Raw genomic sequence first — 8,043 nt, 5'->3', positions numbered from 1 at the left:
CACAAACCATAAAATGGCACTTGCTAGGAAAGCTACAAAATGGAGATTTGACTTTATTTGATCCACGTGTGGCTTAGATAAACATTTATTTTGCTTGCTTTCCTGAGGCTGATAACATTTAAGATACACTGAGGCAAGGTAAGTGGAAACTAGTCTTTGACACTGGCTGGGAATGTTATCAAAAATAAAAGCAGACAAATCTTAAAAAGCATAAATACGTTTGTCAAGGTAATTGTCCAAACTGTGTCTTGTAAAGATTCATACTAGTTGCATTTCTCTGGGAGTTCTGGTACAAATCCCCTAAAGGGCTACAGTCCCACGGCTTGGACCATCACTGGTCTGCCAGTCCACACACAGCATGCTTTAACGGTTGGGAAAGCAGAGGGCTCTCAAGTTAATATCCTGATGATAGAGCACTGCCATAGTGCACTTCAGTGTGGGGCATTTAACCTTGTGCTGTTTTAGTGGCACTGGAACATGGTTACCTTTGTCAGCTCTTGCCCCAGCTACACAAACAGGAACACTGCCATGATATCAGCCGATAGCTGCCTCCTAAAAGACCATATAAGCAATGTATGGTATTACCCCTACCGGCCCTCACAATGTACTAATGTACTACATAAAAGAATAGGTGGTGTACTTGCACCTCTGCCATTACGATCATTCTTTAAAAAGGGGTGTCGTTCAGTTGTTCACTTGCCTTAATTGATTTATTTTGTTAAAAAAGGATTAAGACAGCCAACAAAGAGAAAGCTGTTGTTTCAGAACGGGTTTCATGCCAATCTCATGTGAGGGTACATTTTTTTGTCACAACAGACAGAGCTGGGTTGACTCTCTTTGAGCACATGATTCACCTGATTCAGCTCTCAGCACTCTCACATGCAAACACTGACCTGCTGTTAGCACACAGCTGACTCTCAAGAGACTGCCCTATACACCATGGGTCGTACATGCACCTCTTCCTGCAGTGTACTACAGACAAGAAGAGGAGATGTACTTGGACCTCTACCTGTCAAAAAAAATGCCATGGACTCACTCCCTCCTCGTCTACATATTTTTTGGACTAGAATGGATGACATCAGCCTTTAGGGGAATTTATGCAGGTCAAAAATTAATGGACATTTTATTTGCTGTTTGTGTCACAGTGCTGTTGTAAAGTTTATATATATATATATATATATATATATATATATATTCTGGAGACCTTATCTGAAGCAAACATATGGCTCATATGTTTGGTAAATTCGTGTTGGTTTTGTAAAACCCATGGTTTCACTATGGACAGAGAAAATTAAAAGGTAAGATGAGGTGAGGGCCTGAGGAGTAGGTCCAAAGGGTACAGGAAAAGTAGACATTCATATTAAAATTGTAATCTTCTCGGGGATAGGGGTGTGAGGCTTTTGAGTGGTGCTGCAATGCCCTGCTCATTATCATCTAAATGGCCTGCAACATGGAGATCCACACTGCTGAGAAGTCACATCCACCTCAAATGTTCGCCAAATGTTCTAAACCACATCGCCTTTCCTTCCAGTTGGACCATTACATTATGTAACTGGTCTTAAAATGAAAACCTCATCACTGACATCTGTCTACAGTCAAGGTTAGGATTCGGATATCCAGGCTTCATCTCTTCAGCTCGGAACAACAACAGAAAAAAAAAACAGCTTTGATGTAGGTGGACAAGTTCTTTATCACAGTCCTTCTATTATTTTTTCCCTTATAACTAATACAGTGTAGCCTTTAGCCCCCAAATGTCCTGTGGTCTCTCATTCCTCTGAGAATATTAGTCTTTTCTCTCTATGGGAAGCAAAGCTACACTAGCTGAAATTATACCAGCGTGAAGCACGGCTATTTCGATGTGAAGGCGGACAAGAGGCCCACAGTGAATGACTGACAAGTTCGGTGCACCTAACACACATGAAGCTGGATTGGAGGATAAAAAGCAGAGGATTTGCAAGCGCAAACTCGTTCACTGGCAGTTTATGACCAACAAGGCAGACATACTCAGAGCTTTTTTCCTCATCCCATTCTCTGGCACCTCACAAGGGGTAATTGAAAAGGGGAAATCTTAGTGCATTGGCTTAATGGAGCTATCCTGGCCTTGCTGCAAAGCAGGGTTAATAACTTTTCCCACTTCCATTACTTTCAGAGATTGCCTTCGGGTGAGTTAAGACCTGCACTGGACAGGAAGAACCCAGTCCAGGCTTACTCACCCCTCTTATCTACCCTAAGTCTATGCATGCCCACAGAGAATCATTTCCATGGCTTATTACACACACAAAAACTCTTCACTCTTCGTTCCTAAGTGTCTGAAAGAGAGAGAGAGAGAGAGAGCGAGAGAGAGAGTTTGTCAGTGCACGTTTTCCCTTTATACACTGGTGTAATAAAGTGCACCAGTCCATCAGTATTTACTGGATCACAAATGTGACTGGCAGCCTCCGGTTTGCCTGAGCAAGAGTCATTTCCCCGACTGGTAATTAATGTAACACTCCATTGCCTAAGGTCAAATCTCAAAGACTCAAGTGCTTTGGGCTTTCTCGTGAATGGCCCTTTGGAACAGGCCTCCTCAAAAAGTTTCCTCACACCATCTCAGAGACCAAGCACAGCAGTGCACTGAAAGAATTTATGGAATAAATCTACACTGAGTATTAGAGATCACCAAACAATCTCATTAGACGTTACACATAAAAACATAAAAAAGACACTATTATAACAAGAGTATCATTACTTAAACTGTGGATCTATGGTCGTATAAAAAAATGTAGGAAACCTGTGGTGAAGGACCTGGCATAAACAGAGTACAGCATCAAGCTGTGAAAAACAAGTGTACGTTCTCTCCAGGCATAATGCCACTCCATTTCCATTTTCATCTCCCTGTTCCTTTCAAGATAACTCCAAAACATTTGTTTTGATCATGTGAGTGGATGTATCTAACAAACATGAGTGAAAAAGTTCTGATACACTGCATTAATTTTGAGGTTTTAATTGGTATTTGGCTGATTCATATCTCACAATTCAATAAAATGTCCTTAATTGTTTGATGCTGTGCCAGTGAACTATTTATTCTCACAAACATGGCCTTTAATCTGCTTCCGTCTTTTTTTTTTCTTTCTTCATTTCATTTTATTGTAATTACATTGTTAGTGCTCCCTTTGGATCAAACCATGTGTCCTTGCTTTGGTAATTAGTTTATGCCTTGGTTATTAGTTTAGCACTAAGGCAATTGCAGTTGTCTGGGTGAGAATTATTTTAAGTGACAGGAATATCAGAGCTCTTGACTGTGCTCAAAGGCAGGGTTGAACAGCCGTCTCAAACAACTTGTTAAACAAAAATGTTGAAGATCTATGCATGCACTATTTGACATGGCACTTACAGATAATCGAAGTGTTATGTCTGCATTTTTCAGAGGATGAAATGGCAGCTCCAGTTTATTTATCACATGTAGAAATGCTGTTCATTATCATATAGAATGCTTCAGAGTAAGTATATTACCATGTCAGTGAGAAACATGCATGACGTGTGTATCATGTCAGTGTTATGTTTTACAGCGTATTCATTTGATCACATCCCTTAAATTCAGGCCAAAGAGACAAAGTGCATATTCCTTTGTCACATTACATATGCACAGACTCTCTAAATGATTTTATATATAAGCGTAAAGTACTAATGCTAATGTATTTTGGTTTTGTTTTTGTTATGGTTTGTTTTTGTTTGTTTGTTTGTTTTTTTGCTTGTCACTATGAGTGTAGAATCATATAAGACATCCATTAGATTCTCAAACGCTGTTTGCCAACTTTGCATACAGGGCTGATTGAACATGACTACAGCTTTTGGAGCTGAGCAGCAGTGTGCAGCTTTGCCTGGTCCTCCCTGCACTGAGGCCCTGAGGCCAGACACCACCAGGCCTCCCCTGTATCTGTGTGCAGTCCATGCTCTTTCTGTCATTGATTCAGACTATTGATTCTAGCTGTAGCATTTATCCAAAATTTCTCTGGCAGCTACATTTCTCTCTCTCTTTCTCTCTTTCTGATCTGTTCTTTGACAAAATAATTACACACTATTACTCTCTTCCTGTTAGAGACCTTTCTAGTTCAATTATTTCTGAGGTGCCCTTCACAGTTTAAATGACGCTTTGTATTGAACTTTAAGTTTGTAAGTTAACTATCTCAGTATGACAGCATTTTTCATATCCTACTAATTGAAAAACATGCCATTTATGTAGTGGTAATGCTGATGGTGTTGAGAGTTGTGGAGAATCATGGAAAGATGGCTCCTTCCTGAATGTCAACTTGTAATCTGTAGAGAGTGTTACTCATCAGATTCTTTGGAAATTGAATTTGTCACACTCTCTTAATCTGAAGAGGACTCCAGCACTTAGACAGCGCAGTTAGTCCTCAGCCTAAAGGGAGTGTGTTAAGTTAACCAACCAGCTCCTGTGTGGAGAGTAAAACATCACTCTAACAAAGTCACTGAGACAGGCTGTCACACAGGTGTAATCAGAGGAGTAATGGGCCTATGAACGTGTTCCACTGCATGCTTCACCCCCCTCTCACATGGAGGATCAGAGTATATGAAGGACAGAGGATGAAAAGTTATGCAAAAATATGAGAAGACATGTAGTTTCCAGGTTATTTTACTTCTTATAGCAAAGTCTTGCTCAAAGAGAAGGACTTTTTTTTTTCCAATAAGAGACTCTCACTTTTTTTGATGTGACAGAATCCATAATTTGAGTGCAGAGATGCATGTTTGATGATTACTCACATCTGGTATTTCATCACTCGTGATTAACCAAATCAACAATCCTGGACTGCTCAGCGTTCGTCGCAAATCTGTGCTGCATGCCCTTGATTGCATTAAGTATGTATTTTTTTTTTTTAATTAAATATACACATAGTACTGCTATATCATTTGTGACAAACGGAAGTCAACTCTTACTAAGTGGATATAATTGATGATGAAATGGCTGATTAATTCATGGATCTAAACAGGATGGTATAGAAGAAATGAGATCAAAACCAGCACTCTCATTTTGATTCATGGCATGTGCTGAGCAGTTTTTAATTTCCGTATGATGAAATGAAGAGCAATAACTCTAACCTACCACCGCGTCTCACCCCGCTCCTAGGATCGCTGCGTTTTAGCAGCGGGGCGACAGTCTGCAGTCTTATAATTTCCTCTTATGGTTTGGGCCTGTGTCACCTTTCTTCGCATCGGAGCAGAAATCTGAAAGAGAATCGCGTGCTGGGAGCAACAGGCTTTGAAATCACAGCACAGGGGAGAGCGAGCCAGAGAAATAGAGCTGGCGCTGCCTTGCTCTCACTTTAAGAAATGTATTTGGTTTTGTGGGGGCATCTCCAGAGCAGAGATTGCAATAAGCTGTGGGTGAGTGAGCTCGGCCCAGCCATGGCCCAGTTGGAGTTAGCTGGAATGAGTGGGGAGGAATGGAGCGGAGGGATACTGAGATGCAGAGCTTGCCAGACCTATGTGGAATGGGAGCCATGCTGGGCCATCTGGCAGACCTGAAATTGGGAAAGGCTTTTCCATTTGCGCAAAGTGTCACAGCTACATTACATCCAGGCAAAGTAAATGGGAGGTATATGAAGGCAAATGTAAAACAAAGAAAAAAACAAACAAAAAAAAAGCTGGAGCAGAGAGCATATCTCGAGCATCTTTGATGATGTTAGCGTGACGGTGAGATTTACATTTCACATTAGTGTATTTCAAAGCTGCTTTCTTGTGAAGTTGACAGACGAGGGAAAATTTATCTGCCATTGTTGCAGAGAAGCGTGGAGTGCTGGTGACTATGTGAGTGTGTTTAGAATAACAGAATGCTAATGCTGCAGTCACTGCAGTTATTGTGTTAAAGGAGTTTTTTTAGATGCGCAGATATCAAAAAGTTTCTCTGTATGTGTGCGTATGTGTGTGTGTATGTATGCGTGTGTGTGTGCCTGTGTGTGTAATATGTGCTTGCACGCTTGATGTATTATTTAACATCAGCTGAGAGGCATCTCATAATAAAGGTGCAGAAAGAGCAGATATTGACTTATTGTTGAAATGGAGATAGGATCAACTTCATGATGACAGCTTACGGATGGCGCAGAAAGGTCACTGTTGCTTTTGGGTTTTCATACAGGAGAATTAAATCCCATTCAGATGAAATAATGCTCCAACCTTGAGTGCCTCTGACTGAGAGCACTCTCCAACCTGATGGAAATCAGGAGAATTACTACTGAAGACTCATTAAAGGTGTTCTTAAAGGTGCTCTCTCATCATGCGCACATCCACCTCTTCCTTTGTGGTTACTTCAGTAGAATTGAAGTAGGACACTGTCCTTGAAATTAAACAAATCTTTAACCTTTGGTGACTTTCCACCCAGAGATCTATTGTCACTTTCATTGTGATAACTGCAAATAACTGAAAAAAACATTATTTTATTTTTTCCTTAGAACAATCTGAGAGCAAGAGTTTTGATAATTACCATGTGTCTGTCCTCTGGCAAGGCTTTTTCGAATGAAATGAAAGGGTTAAGATTAGGGGTCAGCTGATGAAATGAAAAAGATCACACAGTATCTCTTATCTTTCTCAGCATGTCTATTTTGAAGAGCACCAGTAGTTTTTTTTAAACTCCTGCTGAGGACTGTCCAAGAATAGTGATATTTTTGTCTTGCACTCTATGTGGTACACTTTACACATTCGTGTAAGTTTCTCAAATACATGCAGGACTACAGAGCTTTTCACTCTGACTTTAATCGTTGGTTCAGTTGCAGTCTGCAATATCAGTGCATTTCTGACATAAACAACTCATACACAGTGTGCCTTGGTCACAGTGCATGTGCTCCTCTTTGTTACATCCATGGACAGCAAGGCATTCTTGTACTAAAATGAGCTTTGTCTCAGACCGTATTAAGAGAGTAGTGGTGCCCCCTAAGGCAGGTCCTCCAACATTAGTCCATTTTCTCTAATGACACCGCTGGACCTAGAGCATGCTGTTGCATGATAGGCAGTTTCCTTTGCCCTGGCAATGCAAATGGCCTGTTTTTCTAGTGATTTCTTCTGCATGTAATTAAGCCGCCTTTGTGCTTGTTCTTTTGTGCAAGCTTCTGACTCACTCAGCCAAACTTTGCAGGTGTGCATTAGTGCCATTCAAGTCCTCTGAACGTACCTCCTCCACACATACACACACACAGACGCGCACACACATACACACACACGCACACACACACATGCACACGCACACACACAAATACACGCACAAATATATATATATATATTTGACTTAAGGAGATGGTGTCACTCAATCTGGTAAACTTTACACAGTCAGGACTTTTTGGAAATAGATGGAATATTGGCTAGCCGGAGCTTTCGCTGCCTCACTGAATCAGTTCTTCATTCTCCTATTACTGTCTGCAACACACACACACACACACACACACACACACGCACGCACACATACGCACACAAAATATATACAAAACAGAAAAATCTGGCCTCTCCCTACCTCTTTTCCTCCCTTTCATATAGTTCTACACAGCTGCCAACCTGGTTGCCACCCACGTAATGTCATCAGAATGACGTGAAGCTCCAAATACTGCATGCTGGCCTTTGAAGTGTCACCATGCTCCTGCTTGTCAAGCCTGGTGATCATCAAGCCCCCACCTGCCAAGCGGTCTCTCTCAGGGGCGTACTAGAGGGGGAAATTAGCATGTGTGGACCTTGAAAAGCAAAGGCACCAGAAACTTATCAAAATTGTCCACCACGAGTCTGGTTGTTAAATCAGCAATATAACAAAAAATGTTATAAAAAAAAGATTATGGGGGCATTTTTTTGGTTAGGGTTACACTAAAATAATCACTGATTTGAAACCTTTGTGGAATATATTTCTTCATGTTGTATTGTTCAGAGTATATTGTCCTCACATTCAGAAGCTACAACCAACTTTGTCAATGTCATATTCTTGCAGTTATGTAAGCGTATATTTGCATGGTACCATACCATCTTTTAAAGTAAAACATGATTTATGAGAACTTGTAGGCAAACCACAGA

The sequence above is a fragment of the Chanos chanos genome, chromosome 1 (genome assembly GCF_902362185.1).
Source record: "Chanos chanos chromosome 1, fChaCha1.1, whole genome shotgun sequence".
Taxonomy (NCBI): Eukaryota; Metazoa; Chordata; class Actinopteri; order Gonorynchiformes; family Chanidae; genus Chanos; species Chanos chanos.
Note: the sequence above shows the minus strand (reverse complement) of the source record.